Source organism: Mobula hypostoma, chromosome 16 (assembly GCF_963921235.1).
Source record: "Mobula hypostoma chromosome 16, sMobHyp1.1, whole genome shotgun sequence".
In the NCBI taxonomy this organism is placed as follows: Eukaryota; Metazoa; Chordata; class Chondrichthyes; order Myliobatiformes; family Myliobatidae; genus Mobula; species Mobula hypostoma.
Genome location: NC_086112.1, coordinates 22233067 through 22250080, shown reverse-complemented (window position 1 = coordinate 22250080; position 17014 = coordinate 22233067). Strand labels below are relative to the sequence as shown.

The following is a 17014-nucleotide window of genomic DNA, read 5'->3' as shown; positions in this document are numbered from 1 at the left end:
TCTAACCTGCTCATCCTTTTTTTTGCCAGTCCTAATGAAGGCTTGGACTGAACCATTGACTATACTGTTTTCTATAGATGCAGCCCAGCCTGCTCAGTTCCTCCAGCATTTTGTGTGTGTTGCTTGAATTTCCAGCATCTGCAGATTTTCTCTTGTTTATTTATATTATCATTGTTATTCTGACATATTTGCATAGATGGATTTCTGAACTTCAGAGAAACATAGATTTGCAGTTGATTTGGACTGAGTTCTACAAAATGCCAAAGAGATTAGATCATGTTTCTTTGACAATTCCTTCTATAACTTCATCTGGACTCTTGTGATCTCCGAATTTACTCATTCCAGCACTGGCAGCTGCGCCTCCTGCTGATAAGGCTGTGAACTCTGGTATTGTTGCTCAAAACTTCTTTGCCAGCAATCTTAAAGCCTACCTCTTTGACTAAGTATTTGACCAGCTGTGTGGTGAAAAAGGCACAACAGTGCCTCTTTCACCTCAGACGGTTGAGGAAGTTTGGTATGGGCCCCCAATTCCTAAGAACTTTCTACAAGGGCACATTTGAGAACGTCCTGACTGGTTGCATCACTGTCTGGTATGGGAATTGTATCTCCCTTAATTGCAGGACTCTGCAGAGAGTGGTGCCAACAGCCCAGCACATCTGTAGTTGTGAACTTCCCATGATTCAGGACATTTACTAGGACAGGTGCAGCACCTGTCATTGTGGACCCGAGTCACCCCAACCACAATCTATTCCAGCTGCTTTCATCCGGGAAATGGTACCGCAGCATAAAAGCCAGGATCAACAGGCTCCGGGACAGCTTCTTCCACCAGGCCATCAGACTGATGAACTCACACTGATTTGAGTGTACTTTATGTTACATTGCCTGTTCTACTTATTATAAATTATTATGATTGCACATTGCACATTTAGATGGAGACATAAAAGTAAAGATTTTTACTCCTTGTGTATGTGAAGGATGTAAGAAATAAAGTCAATTCAATTCATCTGATGTAATCCCTATTTTTGGGGCTCTGTGGCCGTTTTTATCCCATCATTTTGTTCCAAATAAATGCTTCAGAAGATTTTCACTAAAACTAATGGAACAGTCATGCGTCAGGTTGTGTGTTTGCCAGACAGCTGCAGTGATCTGGAGACTATCCTGACCTCAGGTGCTGTGCGTGTGATTTTCCATGTTCTCCCCGTTGGTTTCCCCAAGATGCTCTGCTATTCTTCCACATCCCAAAGTAGATTAATTGATTAAATTACACCTAGTGTAGTTGGGTATAAGGAAAATCAAAGAAGATTTGATGGGCATGCAGGAGAAAATACATGTGATAGTTGGGTTGATAGCTTTGCTCTGACAACACAATCATAGACTCAGCATTGTCTTCTATGGTGTGAGGAGATTTGCTGTATAAATGGTGGTGGTTGTCATTCTTATTGCTGTTTCAGCTATATGGTAAGGAAGGACCAGAGGTCACATGCACTGAAGGAATCAGATTAAATGAAAATAATTTATTTTCTGAGAGTGTAATGGGCTGTGTTGAGTGTACTGAATTACTTCAAGTTACTCTGGAAATCTATTTCTATTTGAAGCCACGATAATGTACCTGGTTATTGCTCAGGTCTAAGGTGGTTTCCTGTTTATATTTTGTTTCCCAGTAGAGAGAAACTTTAAAAATCTTCCTCCAGCCCCAATCAATTGGCTTAAATGTTTATCTTTTTTCCCTTTGCCAAGTAATTTCATGACTTCAGGTAGGACGCAGAGTTGCCATGTTATGTTACATAATACAGCAAATCTTTTCCTTTCTATCATTTTCCATATGCAAGTGCATCATTTTACTGTTCTGTGGCAGAATTATGAAGAAATTTGGAGGTTCTTTTCTCAATTAAATATTGTATATTTGATTTCCTCATGAGAGAAATAAATGTACCGCCACCCAATGGCAAGATCGAGATACTACATTTTCACCGTCATTTAGGTGGTTGTTTTTCATGAAAGTGTTTAAAAGGAAAGCTTATTACAGTCAATCATGTTTGGTTTCTCCCCATATATAAATTCAAAATAGATTAAATTCTAATTGCTATTGGGTTCTACCTGATTGTTATTATTTTTTAAACAATTAATTTAGATAACGTAACCATATTTGACAGCGTAGCATTGGGATAAGGAAAAGTGAAGATAAAGCAGAGGAAGTTCAGTGGAAAATAAATGAAAAGGAGAAGAGAAAATAGCACTCAAAAACAGGAATAGTAATAAAAGTAATGATTTGAATTTAAGAAAAAAACATTTTTGTCTGTTAAAGTTAATTTCAAACCATAAAGGTCACCTTTAATATTAACTTCATATTAATATTAGTAAAAGCTTTTATTTTGGTGTGGGTTCTTTAACAAATTGGCACTAGAAGTAAATATTGGACTAGTGAATTTTTTTGTCATGCTAGTTGGGATAACAACAGGATACAGTGAGAATTACTGTGTCAAGAAGAGCTGCTTCAATAGATTTGAACCTGGTGATTACTAAATAGTCAAAAATCAGAAATTTTTTTTACTGAAGCCCCCTTAACAATTGTTGGCATGAGTGCTTGCTGTAGATTTGCTTTGGGGCTTCTGCTTTATTTGCAAGACTTGTAGGGAAACCAATGGCACTAAAATGACACATGCCAATGGAAAACGTAGCATCAGTTTTAATAGGGAAGTTGACAATTTTCTGTAGACATATGCAGAATCTAACCATCTTGCAAATGATAGCATTTCCTCTGCAGACAAATTTAAACATGCTGTGTTGAAGAGGGAAGTGCAGAGGAAGGATAAGACTGTCAGGAACTTCCCTTTTGATGTCATGCAAAGGTTTAACACCAGTCCCAACTGATAGCATTCCTTTATGCAAAGAGTGGCAAGAAGTTGTAGAACTCTCCCTGTGTATCTTGAAAATGTAAATAAAGAATTTATCCAGGCCAACCAAATTCCAAATTATTAACTGAATCTAAATTCCACAGCTGTTATGACACCATTTGAACTCAACTTACTGAAGTACAATTCCAGTAATTTAACCATTGTGCTACTGCTGTACTATAGTCAGTTGGAGAAGTTGGAGCAGTTATTGTTCGAAGAGATTTGAACTTAATAAAACAAATGGCTTAAGAACAGAAAATAAAAGTAGTACATTTCTCTGCTCCTATATCTTATAGTCTTATAAGGGTTGATAGATTCTTGATTGGTCAGGGCATGAAGGTATAAAGGGGGAAGGCAGGAGATTAGGGCTGAGAGGAAAAATGGATCAGCCATGATGAAATGGTGGAGCAGATTCAATGGACCAAATGGCTTAATTCTGCTCCCATATCTTATGATCTTATGGTTTTAAGCATATAAAAGACAACAAACAAAAAGAACAACCTTGTTTAAATCAACACACATACAAATTGTTAGTCCTGACGAAGGGTTTTGGCCCAAAACATCGACTGTACCTCTTCCTACAGATGCTGCCTGGCCTGCTGCGTTCACCAGCAATTTTTATGTGTGTTGCTTGAAATTCCAGCATCTGCAGATTTCCTCGTGTTAACCTTGTTTAAATGACCATTATATCGAGGTCTGGTGTTGAAAAGTCAGTATGATCAAAGCTTTAGAATTTAAAATAATCTTGTGCTATTTAGACTGTGTTAAGCATTTAAAGTTGTGCGATAGAAATTAAGAAATCTACATTCAGATCAATGGGATAAAAAGTAATAACAAATTCATTGTTTTGAAACTTACAATTGATAATTTATTGAATAGGATAGATACAAAATAAATCGAGAAAAAAAGAGCTCAGATTTATTCTCTATCTTTATCTTAAAAGGCTTACAAGATCCTTCAAGACAGCAGTTATAAGGCACCTGCGTTTATTGTCAGGTCTTCTCAGGCACTGTGATTTTGCTTGACTTGACAAATGCTCTGGTAAGCTTGAGTTGAGTTCCAAATGTTCAATACTGTTGTTCATAATCAGCAGATTAACATACCGAAACTGGCAACCACCTTTCCTTATATGAGATTCCACGTTGCAGCTTCACTTGTTTGTGTAAAATCTGGAAGTCGACATGCTTGTGTCAGGTTTCTGACATGCCATCAGTTTTGATAGTTTAACTCCTTCCCTACCCCACCCTTTCCAAAATACACAGTTATATTCTTCTCTGCATGTGTACAGTCCCCAAAGGAGGACACACAAGCTACAATCAGGAAGAAAGAAGCAATTTAATTATTTGGCAGTCTCTAACTGCCACTTGAAGGAGATACAGAAAAAATAAGTGGAAACAATTGCTGGAAATTGGACAAACCAAACCCACTGTGAAATTCTGAATCTTCTTGAAATTTTAACATTGTGGCTTCAAGTTATGAGGAATCTCAAGTATAAAATGTAAAGTTCTGAAAATCTGAGAAGGTACCTGGCCAAAATCTGCTTCAGATACTCAAGATGTTAGGGAGACCTCTCTTGGAGTTCTGTGTGCAGATCAGGTCATCATGCCAGTGGTAGGATGTGATTAGATTATATTAAGCTTCCAACAATACACTTGGTTTGGACCCAGGGTTTTTATCCACCTTTACGCACTTCAAGGCCACTAGCATCTTCTTGCATCATGGCAATATGTTCCAGGTCATCGTTCTCTTCCCTGAACTCACAAGCTTCCATGACCTTCTTTACAACAAATAGACATGAGAAGTATTCATATTGGACCTTGCCCATCTCCTGTGGCTCCACACAGCCATGGGAGTTAGCCCTTTCATTGAGCTAACAAGTTCTCATAAAGACATTTGAGAAACTTCTCCCTTTCTTCACTCTTTACTCTTAACATTGACATTATCAGACTCAGGTATATTGTCACTGATGTATACTGTATGTCATGAAATTAATTGTTTTGCAGCAACTATACAGTGCATTTACATAAAGTTAATATGAATGTCAAAATAAGTAGTGCAAACAAGGAGTAACAGTGAGGATCAACATTAAAATTCTACAAGGCATCCTGCAGTTGCTGAATAGTTCTATAATTTTCCTGCACATCCACTCTTCTATCTTCCCCCTTACTCTTTTCTTGCCAGTAATAGACAGTTTCCTCCTTGCTTCTTACCACCAACTAATTGGATTCAGCCTTTGACCTCACAAGAACATCCTTTCTCTTCAGCACCATAATAATTAATGGACTGCCACTCCAGCTGTAATTCCTTGCCAGTCCTTCCTGAAGAACTGATATGCAAGTATATTCATTGTGTAATCCTATATTTTTGTGCTATTTCATACTATCAAGTGGTTATTTCGTAATCAGAATTACCTTCATTACCACTGCTTTCTATGACGTGAAATTTGTTGTTTTGCAGTAGCAGTATGGTGCAAATAAATAAAATTACTATAAATTACAAAATATATAAATCATGCAAACAGAAAGTAATAATGAGGTAGTGTTCATATTCTGATCCGTGTACTTTATCTAACATGTGTTATGTATTTAACAAATGCATCCTAAGCCTGGCTTTGCCTTCCTCATCAACTTCAAAATGTTCTGCACCCATGCTGTGATACCCTTTATTGTTCTACTAGGGAGGCAACAGAGCACATGAGGCAAAGCTTTTCTCGTTTCCGTGTTGGTCGCATGCTACCAAATACTGGACTACATTCCTCAAGGTCAAGCCCACCAGTCTGTAAGGCGAATTTTGGTTTGAGAAAGGCACTTGGAAGGAAGATTATTGCATGTTCTCTTCTTTCCCATTTGGATGACCATTCATTTAATGTCCTGAACGCTATGATGAGGTGACCGCTTCCAGAAAAGTAGATTCCAAGAAACTTGGCTTCCCTATTGCTCCACAGTAACTTCAGCTGTCCTTCAAGCTCAAAAATTCTGCATTTGAAATTAAACAACCAGAGACATTTTTTAAGCACCTCATCCCCAGATCATATTAAGAATCATGACGTTCCTGGAAATTTCAAGAAGTAGGTCTCAACTTCATGTATAATAATAACAAAAATCATTAATTTGAAATATCTTTATTGTCATTGCATAGTACAATTTGTCATGCACCAATACAGCGAAAATGAGTTTGTAACTCTCGTACTCAATGCTATAAAACAACAAATAAAACAAATAAACAATAAATAAAATCAAGTAACCATCCAGTACAAGCAATGTCCAGCAGTACAAAAGCACAACTCAGATGCATGACAGCCATAAAACCAGTATTAAAGTAGCAATATAACAAATTTATGGATGTTGCTTGGTCGATTGGTTCAGAGCAATTATAGCTCTGGGAAAAAAGCTATTTTTCAGTCTGGAAGTGTGAGCATAGAAAATCTTATAACGTCTGCCAGATGGAAGAAGTCAAACAGATGATTGCATTGGTGTGTATTGCCACTCCCTTTTTGTCTGCTTTTTATCAAGTGATTGTATTAATTATTATTTTGGAAGGTTATTTAATTGAAAGGAATGGCAGATTACCTAAAAGTTCAATGGATAAAATATAAACTTCCCAGTTTAAGTTAGGGACCTCACTTTCCCTCCTACACCAAGTTCCAATACCGTCTGAATTCAATTTGGAATCTTCATTCTCTGATTTCATATTTCCTATGCCAGCATAGCCCTTATGCATATACATTATTTTAGCCTCATTCATAGCACCTAAGTATTGATTCAGCCCTTGATGGCAGTAGTTGCTATTTATAGCAAAAGCTTGGTTATCCAGAACATAGACTTGACGGCTACCAGTTTGTGGCATATAATAGTTAGACAGGGAGTCAGCCTGACTAGCCAGACAATGCAGTCCCTCCTTCAGCCCAGTTTCTCCTTTGACATTAGCCCAATGTTAACCCGGGTGTTCCCTCAGAACGGCCCCAGGTACTGCCCCAGTCTTGCCCCTGACATTTCCTCAGCTGAGCTGCTCCCTTTCAAAATGCTGGTTACTGAAGTGTATTTGATTCTACAGTACGTGATAATCTTTTACTGAATTCAGTTTTGAGTTCTAGTTTTGCACTTAATTTAGTACCATTGGCAGGCATTTTGTTTAGTATTAAGAAAAACAAAGAGAAATTACAAGTTTGAAGTTAATACAAAATCAAATTAAATTAAATGCATGGAGTTTCAGAAACAGATTACTTAGTACTCGCCAACACACACACTGAGCGACTTGCCAAGATTTATATATTCAATTGTAGTTCGTGATCTGTACTTCCTCACGTAATATCTTATAAGCATAAAGACATCATACAATGTTTCAGAGGATAGCTTGATAGTTTGCTGTTTCATGGAAACTGCAACATCAGCTTCCGCACGTACATTCACACCACCCAAATTTACCTCTTGACCTTAGCTTTTAACCATTCCACAAGTTCCGTCCTTAATCATCAACTTGAGGCCAGACCAGATTGCTTCCACCCTTCATATTGTATGATATTATCCTCCAACCACACATGCACAACGCTTCCAAAAAATTGCTCAACTCATTCATTACTGAAATTTGCGCCACTTTGCCTAATGAATTAACCAGTGGTCACCACTTCGTGCTTTACTGTCTGTAAATTTAAGGTCATCCAAAGTTTAGATGCCCTGCTATAAATTCCTTCATGGTCTCAGGTTTTCCATTTCAATAATACTCCAGTGCTCCTCCTGTACTAGGCTCACCATCATCCCTCATTTTAATCATTCATTCATTGGTGGTCATGCCTTCAAAGCTCTAGAACTCCCTTCTCAATTTTCTTTCCTCTGAGATGCTCCTTAAAACTAGCCTGTTAAGGCTAATTGCTTATCTTAATGTGTTTTGGTGTTGAACTTTGTTTGATAATGTTCCTATAATTAGTGTTAGCAAGCTTTAATATATTAAAAACAATGTCGTATCTTTGAAAGTAATAACGTTGAAACAAATGAATATATTAACTTTTCCATATATGATGAACATGCTACTTATAAATGTAGGTATAAAAGAGAGTGTAAATGACTAATCCCAAAGCAAATACAAAACAAAAGAAAATCAAGACTTTTTCAAAACTAATATGGTGTATCTTGATACAATTCACAAGTTTTAAATCCCCAAATAGTTCACAGTTGTCACTGAGAATTCATTGTAAAGGATACATGCGTTTTGCCTTGCTAATATCTAGATGATCTGAAATTCCAGTGGCTCACATACAGTACTAAATTTGAGTCCCACACTGGTTTCCCATTTATAAGAAACAAAAAAATTGTGTGTCTTTAAAATCAAGTGCTTAAAAAGATTTAGCCCAAATTCTTCTCTCTTGCACTAAAATGCACATTTTAATATAGGTAAGGATTCTTTGGACATTTTCAACTTGTACTGCCATCTTCAGAGATTATACACTACAACCTCTCTTTATTCCTGTCTCGATACTGTACTGTTTAGTTAATATTAACTAATATTGCTTCTTATTCTTACCAAAATACACTAACTTTGTTCAGAAATATTATGATGTACTGCTCTATGAAACAGATTATTAAATTCCATATACACACTCACCCCCTCTATTTCATTACCAAAGAATCCCAAGTTTTGTTATTTTTGTTTTATATAGTGATTTTTGATCATCTCATCAAGAAAATTAACTGGAACCAGCTATTGTGAGTTGATGGGTTGATAAATGATCAGGAAAAAAGTTGCCACAGGATACCATTATAATTTTCTCCTCAAATTCCACTCAGTGATGTTTTATTCTGCAGCAGAATGAATTAATTTATTTCAGAAAACATCTGGATGTATGCACTATGAAGTATCTCAAATTTTCTTATTTTCCAGTACTTGGAACTATTAATAATAAAGTTTATTTTAAAAACTGTCGACTTGCAGAGGTCATTAAGCTCAGTATTCCTTTTGTTTTGACCTATACAATCATTCATCTGTTTATTTATATATTTAGAGTAATTTTATGTCTTTGTGCCGTACTACTGACACAAAACAAATTTCATATCATCTACGACAATGAAAGACGGTGATAATAAACCCAGTTCTGAATCCGAAGCTATACTTTTTTATAATTCACCTACTTTTCCTTCGCCTGCACATTTATTTTAAATTTACACTTCCAATAAGTGGAAGCAGAAATAATTTTTGGGCTGAATTATAAGAACAGAAAATAATTACGAGTGGCACAAACTGGATGAAGCTGTACTCTAGGAAATTCTGAGCCAAAATCTAAAATATTGTTCTAATCAGGTTAAGCACTGCAAACTTGAACTTGATGTCCAGAAAAAAGTACATTTGGTATTTGTTATGAATTCTAAACATAATTATTTTACAAGGTACGCCATAAAACTGTTTTAAGTTTGCGAGCTAGTTTTTATGCGTACCGCATGCATTTTCATTTCTACATGCATGTCTTGAGCTGAGGTTTTCCTGTACAACAATAGTCAGATATAACTGTTACTATTTTTGCAGGAACACTATAGATTTCTGTAATTTTAACATGCTGTCAAAAATGAATTCCATTTAACCCGCGTGATAAAACAATTGTCTATTGCTATAAAGGAACATGGCTGTAATATATTTGAAGACATTTCTCAAAGAAACAAAAACAGCAAGTTGTACAACCTTAAAGCTTGTAGAACTTCAAATTGGAAATCCAGTCTTTGTTTCTGCTGCTGCATGAGATTTAACAGGTTGACAAATATTCAGCTTGAAAACTGTGTTTCACTTCTGAATTTTATGACCTTCTTGGCAAATACATTCTTCAAAAGGAAGTGGATCATCGTCTCATTTGCACTGTAGCCACCACGAGGTGGCTCTTCTCATCACCAGCCAAACAAGTTCTTGGTGTTTAGCTGGGAGTTCTAGTGAGGATGCCTACTGCTGAATGATTTTATCAGTTGGCGAAGGTAACCTTCCAACAGAATCCCTTGTCTTCTTTTTCCGCAGAGCTTTGAGAACATTCCTTGTTGACTGCTGCCTGATGGACTTGTTTCTGCAGAAATATTCCTAATGAGGGATAATGGTACAACACATTCCAGCTGAATGGAACTTTCCACAGCAAGAAGGAGTAGGGCATGGCTCACACCCGTGCCGTGTACAGTGAAACTGGGATCACCTTGCATCTTTATGTCTAGGTTCTTTCCCGCAATCAATAGGAAGAGCCATTTCCTCAAGCCTAGCTTCTGTTTCATCTTAACTATTCACTCCAGCCAGTTCTTGTTGTGTGCTTTGTCTCGGGACCATATACCTAGCACCTTCATGAAAATTCAGCGAAGAGGTAAAAGGATTGGTTGTACCCATTCTCTACAAACACATCCTGACTTTTGGCCTTGGAGGCCAGTTCAGACTGATTGCACATATTCATCAATCTCTCAACTGATGTGATTCTGGGCAGAAGATAATGACATCATCAATGTAGAAGACTGATTTCCCCTGAGTGCCTCTTATGCTGTCTGTGTATACTTCCTGATGGATTTAGCAAAGGTTCAATTCAACACAACACTCAAAAGGAGAGGAGAGAGGATAGTCTTGACAACAAATTTGATAGGGAAGATTTCGATTTCTCACCATTAATTTGGACCATACTACTGACGACTCTACAGAAGTATCATAGTCAACTTTAAACATCATCCAAAAGTCCATTTTAGAATCATACCCATCCTGTACATGTTCTAAATTCTATTAAACTTGCTCTTCTGGTCTGAGCAGACTAGGCAACCATCTGTTCCACTGTCTATACGTGGTCAATCACACTCATGAGCAGTGCAAAGCTATCAGAGATCCCACCTCTCCTGGAAGTTCCGGGAGTCTCCCGCCTATTGATAGCGGCTCTCTGATGCCTGGAAATTATATACAATATCCCGGAAATCGATTTTTTGGAGGAGGGGAGGGGGGCATCCTGACTGGTCTCTCTTCGTGCTAAGTAGACCTATCAATTTTCTCTGTGGGCAGGCTTTACAGTCGACCTCAAAAATAATGACAGTGTTACTCGCTGCCTGTTTGCAACAGTGACTTTTCTATTGCCCATGGTGGGTTAAAGTATAAAAGACATGTTGAGGTGAGTTTAACAGGTGTCATTCGTTCATTAGCATAGCTGAAGTTATTTAAACTATGCTGGCTAGCTGCTAAGGAGCTACTCCATTGATGTCCTACGTGATGAGGCCAAACTCTCTGTATACTTGCTTAAAGTTGTAATAGAATAAACATAATAATATAATATAAGTACATATTTTAATGTCACATTTTCTGCATATACCCAACTTGGTTTACAGATTAGACAAACTCACTAAACAAAGTATTACATACACCCTTGGAGGTCGACTGGGGTGAGGGGTGCTACCTCCCTGAAATGAGCTTTTGCAGGGTGGGGTGTCTGAGCTATCAGAAACTTTTCTGCCTGCTACAGTGCAGGTCTGGTCCTGGTGAAGCACATGCCTCAGAACAGGATTGATTTGACTGGCATATCTTGTAAGGCTCATTTAATGATAAGACTGGTATTCAATTTCTGAATCCTGTCTGACAAACCATCTAGATTTTGTTGAAGAAGTGACAATTAATTTAACTGTACATTCAAATTGGGTGTGCCTAACATTATGTAGATTCAGAAAAAAATTGGGTTGGAAGAAGGAGTCTGAAAAGCTGAAAGCAAAATATATTGTTAGGATTGAAAAGGGAAGAAAGTTGTGGATGGTATAAAGCTTTACTTTGGTAATCTACTGTTGTTAACTTACATTGATTGCCTGATAACCTGAAATTCAAAGCTTTTGAATTTTAGTGGTGTATTCGTAGAGTTTTATGTGTTCTCTGCTTTTGCATATGCTTTGCCCACTTATTCTGGTTCCTCAAGAATATACTGGTTGAACTGATTAGCTACTACAAATTACCTGAGCTACTACTGATTATCTATAATATAACCACCAATAAATTATCCATATAGGTGACTGGTGGGAGAACCGATTGAGTGGAAGCTGTTGACTATATCTTCGGAAGGAAATACAGTGCTGCAAATTGTTTAATATTGCTGATGATATCTGAAAAGAGGCAAAGAATTTGCAAGAAGTAGACCAATAATGCAGAATGAGGTAAACATCATATGTGCAGAGGAGTTACAGGGAGATAGTCACCCCTAAGAGTCAGGAGATAGGTAGCTGAGTGACTGTTAGGAGAGGGAAGGGGAATAGACAGAATGAGCAGAGCACCCCTGTGGCCATTCCCATCAATAATAGGTACATTGTTTTGGATACTGTTGAGGGGACGACCTACCAGGGACGAGTTGCAGTGGTTGCGTCTCTGGCACCAAGATGGGACCCTCAACTCAGAAGGGAAGGAGGGAAAAGAGGAGAGCAGTAGTGATAGGGGGTTTGATAGTTAGGGGGACAGATAAGAGGTTCTGTGGAAGAGATCGAGAAACCCGGATGGTCTGTTGCCTCCCTGGTGCCAGGGTCCGCAATATCTCGGATCGCGTCCTCGGTATTCTCAAGAGGGAAGGTGAGCAGCCGGATGTCATGGTCCATGTAGGGACCAATGACGTGGGTAGGAAGAGTGAGGAGGTCCTGAAAGGAGAGTTTAGGGAGTTAGGAGCCAAGTTAAAGGACAGGACCTCCAGCATAGCAATCTCAGAATTGCTACCAGTGCCACGTGCAGGCGGGTTTAGAAACAATACGATAGCGCAGATCAACACGTGGCTGAAGGCATGGTGCAGGAGGAAGGGCTTCGGATTTATAGATAATTGGGCAGTTTTCCAGAGAAGGTGGGACCTGTTCCGGCAGGACGGTCTGCATCTGAACTGGAGAGGGAACAAATATTCTTGCAGGTAGGTTTGCTAGAGAGGCTCCAGTGGATTTAAACTAGATACGAGGGGGGAGGGGAACCAGAGTGTAGGAACAGATGTAGGGAAGAAGGAAGAAAAAGAAAATAGTAAAATTGTTTCCACAGTTAGTGATAAACAGAGAGTAAGAGGTGGAAAATGTCTTAAATGCATTCATTTTAATGCTAGGAGCATTGTAAGATAGGTGGATGAGCTTAAATCATGAACTGATACCTGGAAGTATGATGTGGTAGCTATTAGTGAAACATAGTTACAGGAGGGGTGTGATTGGCAACTAAATATTCCTGGATTTCATTGCTTCAGGTGTGATAGAATTAGAGGGACAAGAGGGGGAGGGGTTGCATTGCTTGTCAGAGAAAATATTACAGCGGTGCTCTGGCAGGATAGATTAGAGGGCTCGTCTAGGGAGGCTATTTGGGTGGAATTGAGGAATAGGAAAGGTGTAGTAACTCTTATGGGGGTGTATTATAGACCACCAAATGGGGAGCGAGAATTGGAGGAGCAAATTTGTAAGGAGGTAGCAGATATAAGTAGTAAGCACAAGGTTGTGATTGTGGGAGATTTTAATTTTCCACACATAGACTGCCCATACTGTAAAAGGGTTGGATGGTATGGAGTTTGTAAAATGTGTGCAAGATAGTTTTTTGCAGTAATATATAGAGGTACCAACGAGAGAAGGGGCAGTGTTGGATCTCCTGTTAGGGAATGAGATAGGTCAGGTGACAGAGGTTGGTGTTGGGTAGCACTTTGGGTCCAGTGATCACAATGCTATTAGTTTCAATATAATTATGTAGAAGGATAGATGTGGACCCAGGGTTGAGATTTTTGATTGGAGAAAGGCTAACTTTGAGGAGATGTGAAAGGATTTAGAAGGAGTGGATTGGGACAATTTGTTTTATGGGAAGGATGTAATAAAGAAATGGAGATCATTTAAATGTGAAATTTTGAGAGTACAGAATCTTTATGTTCCTGTTACGTTGAAAGGAAAGATTAAAAGTTTGGGAAAGCCATGGTTTTCAAGGGATATTGGAAACTTGGTTCAGAAAAAAGGAGAGAGCTACAATAAATATAGACAGCATGGAGTAAATGAGGTGCTCGAGGAATATAAAGAATGTAAAAAGAATCTTAAGAAAGAAATTAGAAAAGCTAAAAGAAGATATGAGGTTGCTTTGGCAAGTAAGGTGAAAATAAATCCAAAGGGTTTCTACAGTTATATTAATAGCAAAAGGATAGTGAGGGATAAAATTGGTCCCTTAGAGAATCAGAGTGGACGGCTATGTGTGGAGCCAAAAGAGATGGGGGAGATTCTTAACAATTTCTTTTCTTCGGTATTCACTCAGGAGAAGGATATTGAATTTTGTAAGGTACATAGTTCTCTGAAGGTGGAATCTCATGTGGATAGGGTGGTGAAGAAAGCTTTTGGTATGCTGGCCTTTGTAAATCAGAGCATTGAGTATCGGAGTTGGGATGTAATGTTAAAATTGTACAAGGCATTGGTAAGGCCAAATTTGGAGTATTGTGTACAGTTCTGGTCACTGAATTATAGGAAAGATGTCAACAAAATATAGAGAGTACAGAGAAGATTTACTAGAATGTTACCTGGATTTCAGCACCTAAGTTACAGAGAAAGGTTGAACAAGTTCGGTCTTTATTCTTTGGAGTGTAGAAGGTTGAGGGGGGACTTGATAGAGGTATTTAAAATTATGAGGGGGATAGATAGATAGAGTTGATGTGGATAGGCTTTTTCCATTGAGAGTGGGGGAGATTCAAATAAGGGGACATGAGTTGAGAGTTAAAGGGCAAAAGTTTAGGGGTAACATGAGGGGGAACTTCTTTACTCAGAGAGTGGTAGCTGTGTGGAGTGAGCTTCCAGCAGAAGTGGTAGAGGCAGGTTCGGTATTGTCATTTAAAGTAAAATTGGATAGCTATATGGACAGGAAAGGAATGGAGGATTATGGGCTGAGTGCTGGTCGGTGGGACTAGGTGAGAGTAAGAGTTCAGCATGGACTAGAAGGGCCGAGATGGCCTGTTTCCGTGCTGTAATTGTTATATGGTTATAATAATAGCAGATGAAATGAAAGCAACACACACAAAATACTGCAGGAACTCAGCAGGTCAGGCAGCATCTATGGAAATGAATTAATAGTTGACGTTTTGGACCAAGACTCTTCTTCAGGACTGAGAAAAAAGGGAGAAAAGGCCAGAATAAAAAGGTTGGTGTGGAGGGGAAGGAGGCCAGCTGGAAGCTGATAGGTGAAGCCAAGGAGGTGGGAAAGGTCAAGGACGGAAAAGAAAGAATCTGATATGAGAGGAGAGTGGATCACAGGAGAAAGGAGGCGATCCAGGGTGAAGAAATAGGCAGGTGAGAAGAAGTGAAAGGTCAGAGTGGGGAATAGAAGGAATGGTGGAGGGGGAATAATTAACAAATTTCACCACATATGCTGGTGATATTAAATCCGATTCTGATTTGGTTAGCAGAAGGAGAAATCAATACTCATGACATCAGATTGAAGGGTACCAAGACGGAATATAAGGTGTTGCCCCTCCACCCGGAATGTGTTTCGCCTTGACACAGTAGAGGCCATAGACTGACACGTCGGAACAGGAATGGGAATGTTTTGACCAAACATTTTAATTCTGATTCCCATTCCTGTGTGCCAGGGGCAGGGGCGTGGGGCGGATGCAGACAGACTTAGCACTGAGAGACCAGATAAGCTAATTTGATTCTAAACAATTGGTTTATTGATCATTACAGAATGTCTCGCTGGTGCTTCCTGCTCCCTCCCCTCTCCCTTCACCTTTTCCCAACTGGGATTCCCCCCTCTCTGCCCGCTTCCCACACACTCTCAGTCTATGATAGAATCAGGTTTATCATCACTCACATATGTCATGAAATGTGTTTGTTTTTTGCGACAGCAATACAGTGGAATACATAAAATTGCTACAGTAATGTGCAAAAGTCTTAGGCACCCTAGCTATATATACGTGCCTGAGACTTTTTGCATAGTACTGTATATGCCAGGGGTCCCCAACCTTTTACGCACCGTGGACCGGTTTCATATTGACAATATTCTTGCGGACCAGCCAACTTGAGGGGGGGGGGGGTAGGGTTGCCAACGAACAAGAGTAGCAGTCAAATATGTAAACACGAGGAATTCTGCAGATGCTGGAAATTCAAGCAACACACATCAAATTTGCTGGTGAACGCAGCAGGCCAGGCAGCATCTCTAGGAAGAGGTACAGTCGACATTTCGGGCCCCGATTATCCACGGCCTCCTCTACTGTAAAGATATTATTCACGGCCTCCTCTACTGTAAAGATAATACCCATGGCCTCCTCTACTGTAAAGATGAAGCCACACTCAGGTTGGAGGAACAACACCTTATATTCCATCTGGGTAGCCTCCAACCTGATGGCATGAACATTGACTTCTCTAACTTCCGCTAATGCCCCACCTCCCCCTCGTAGCCCATCCATTATTTATTTATATACACACATTCTTTCTCTCACTCTCCTTTTTCTCCCTCTGTCCCTCTGAATATACCCCTTGCCCATCCTCTAGGTTTTTTCCCCCCTCCCCCTTTTCCTTCTCCCTGGGCCTCCTGTCCCATGATCCTCTCATATCCCTTTTGCCAATCACCTGTCCAGCTCTTGGCTCCATCCCTCCCCCTCCTGTCTTCTCCTATCATTTTGGATCTCTCCCTCCCCCTCCCACTTTCAAATCTCTTACTAGCTCTTCCTTCAGTTAGTCCTGACGAAGGGTCTCGGCCCGAAACGTCGACTGTACCTCTTCCTGGAGATGCTGCCTGGCCTGCACTTTGATGTGTGTAGCAGTCAAATACGTTGGGTTTACCCCGAGAAACACTACAATGATCATGAAACCTTGCGCGGGCACCAGTGCACATGCGTGTACGTGCCGATTTTTTTCTACAAATCGTTTTTGGCGATTCTGTTCGGGGGTGGTAAATCATGTACACAATATAGGTGATAAGTGGCTAATACACTCAATTTCGTTTCTAAAAGGGTTTATCTAACAAATTTAATATTAAACACACAGCGCATATTTTCCTCGCATGAATATAGCGATAAGTCAATTATCAGGGGAGCTTGAAGTAAGTGTTGAACGAACTTCCAGTAGAAGTGGTAGAGGCAGGTTCGGTATTATCATTTAAAGAAAAATTGGATAGGTATATGGACAGGAAAGGAATGGAGGGTAATGGGCTGAGTGCAGGTCGGTGGGACTAGGTGA

The 17014-nt window shown here is 39.3% G+C and overlaps 1 protein-coding gene across 1 annotated transcript in view; it reads right to left on the bottom strand.

Annotated features, from left to right (window-relative positions):
- fer (fer (fps/fes related) tyrosine kinase) overlaps positions 1–9742 on the bottom strand; it is a 141353-nt gene extending 131611 nt beyond the window's left edge. Inside the window, exon 1 of the mRNA XM_063068628.1 lies at positions 9561–9742. The gene's annotated coding sequence lies outside the window, so the exon portion shown is untranslated. The remainder of the gene's footprint in view (positions 1–9560) is intronic.
- Positions 9743–17014: the final 7272 nt, after the last annotated feature.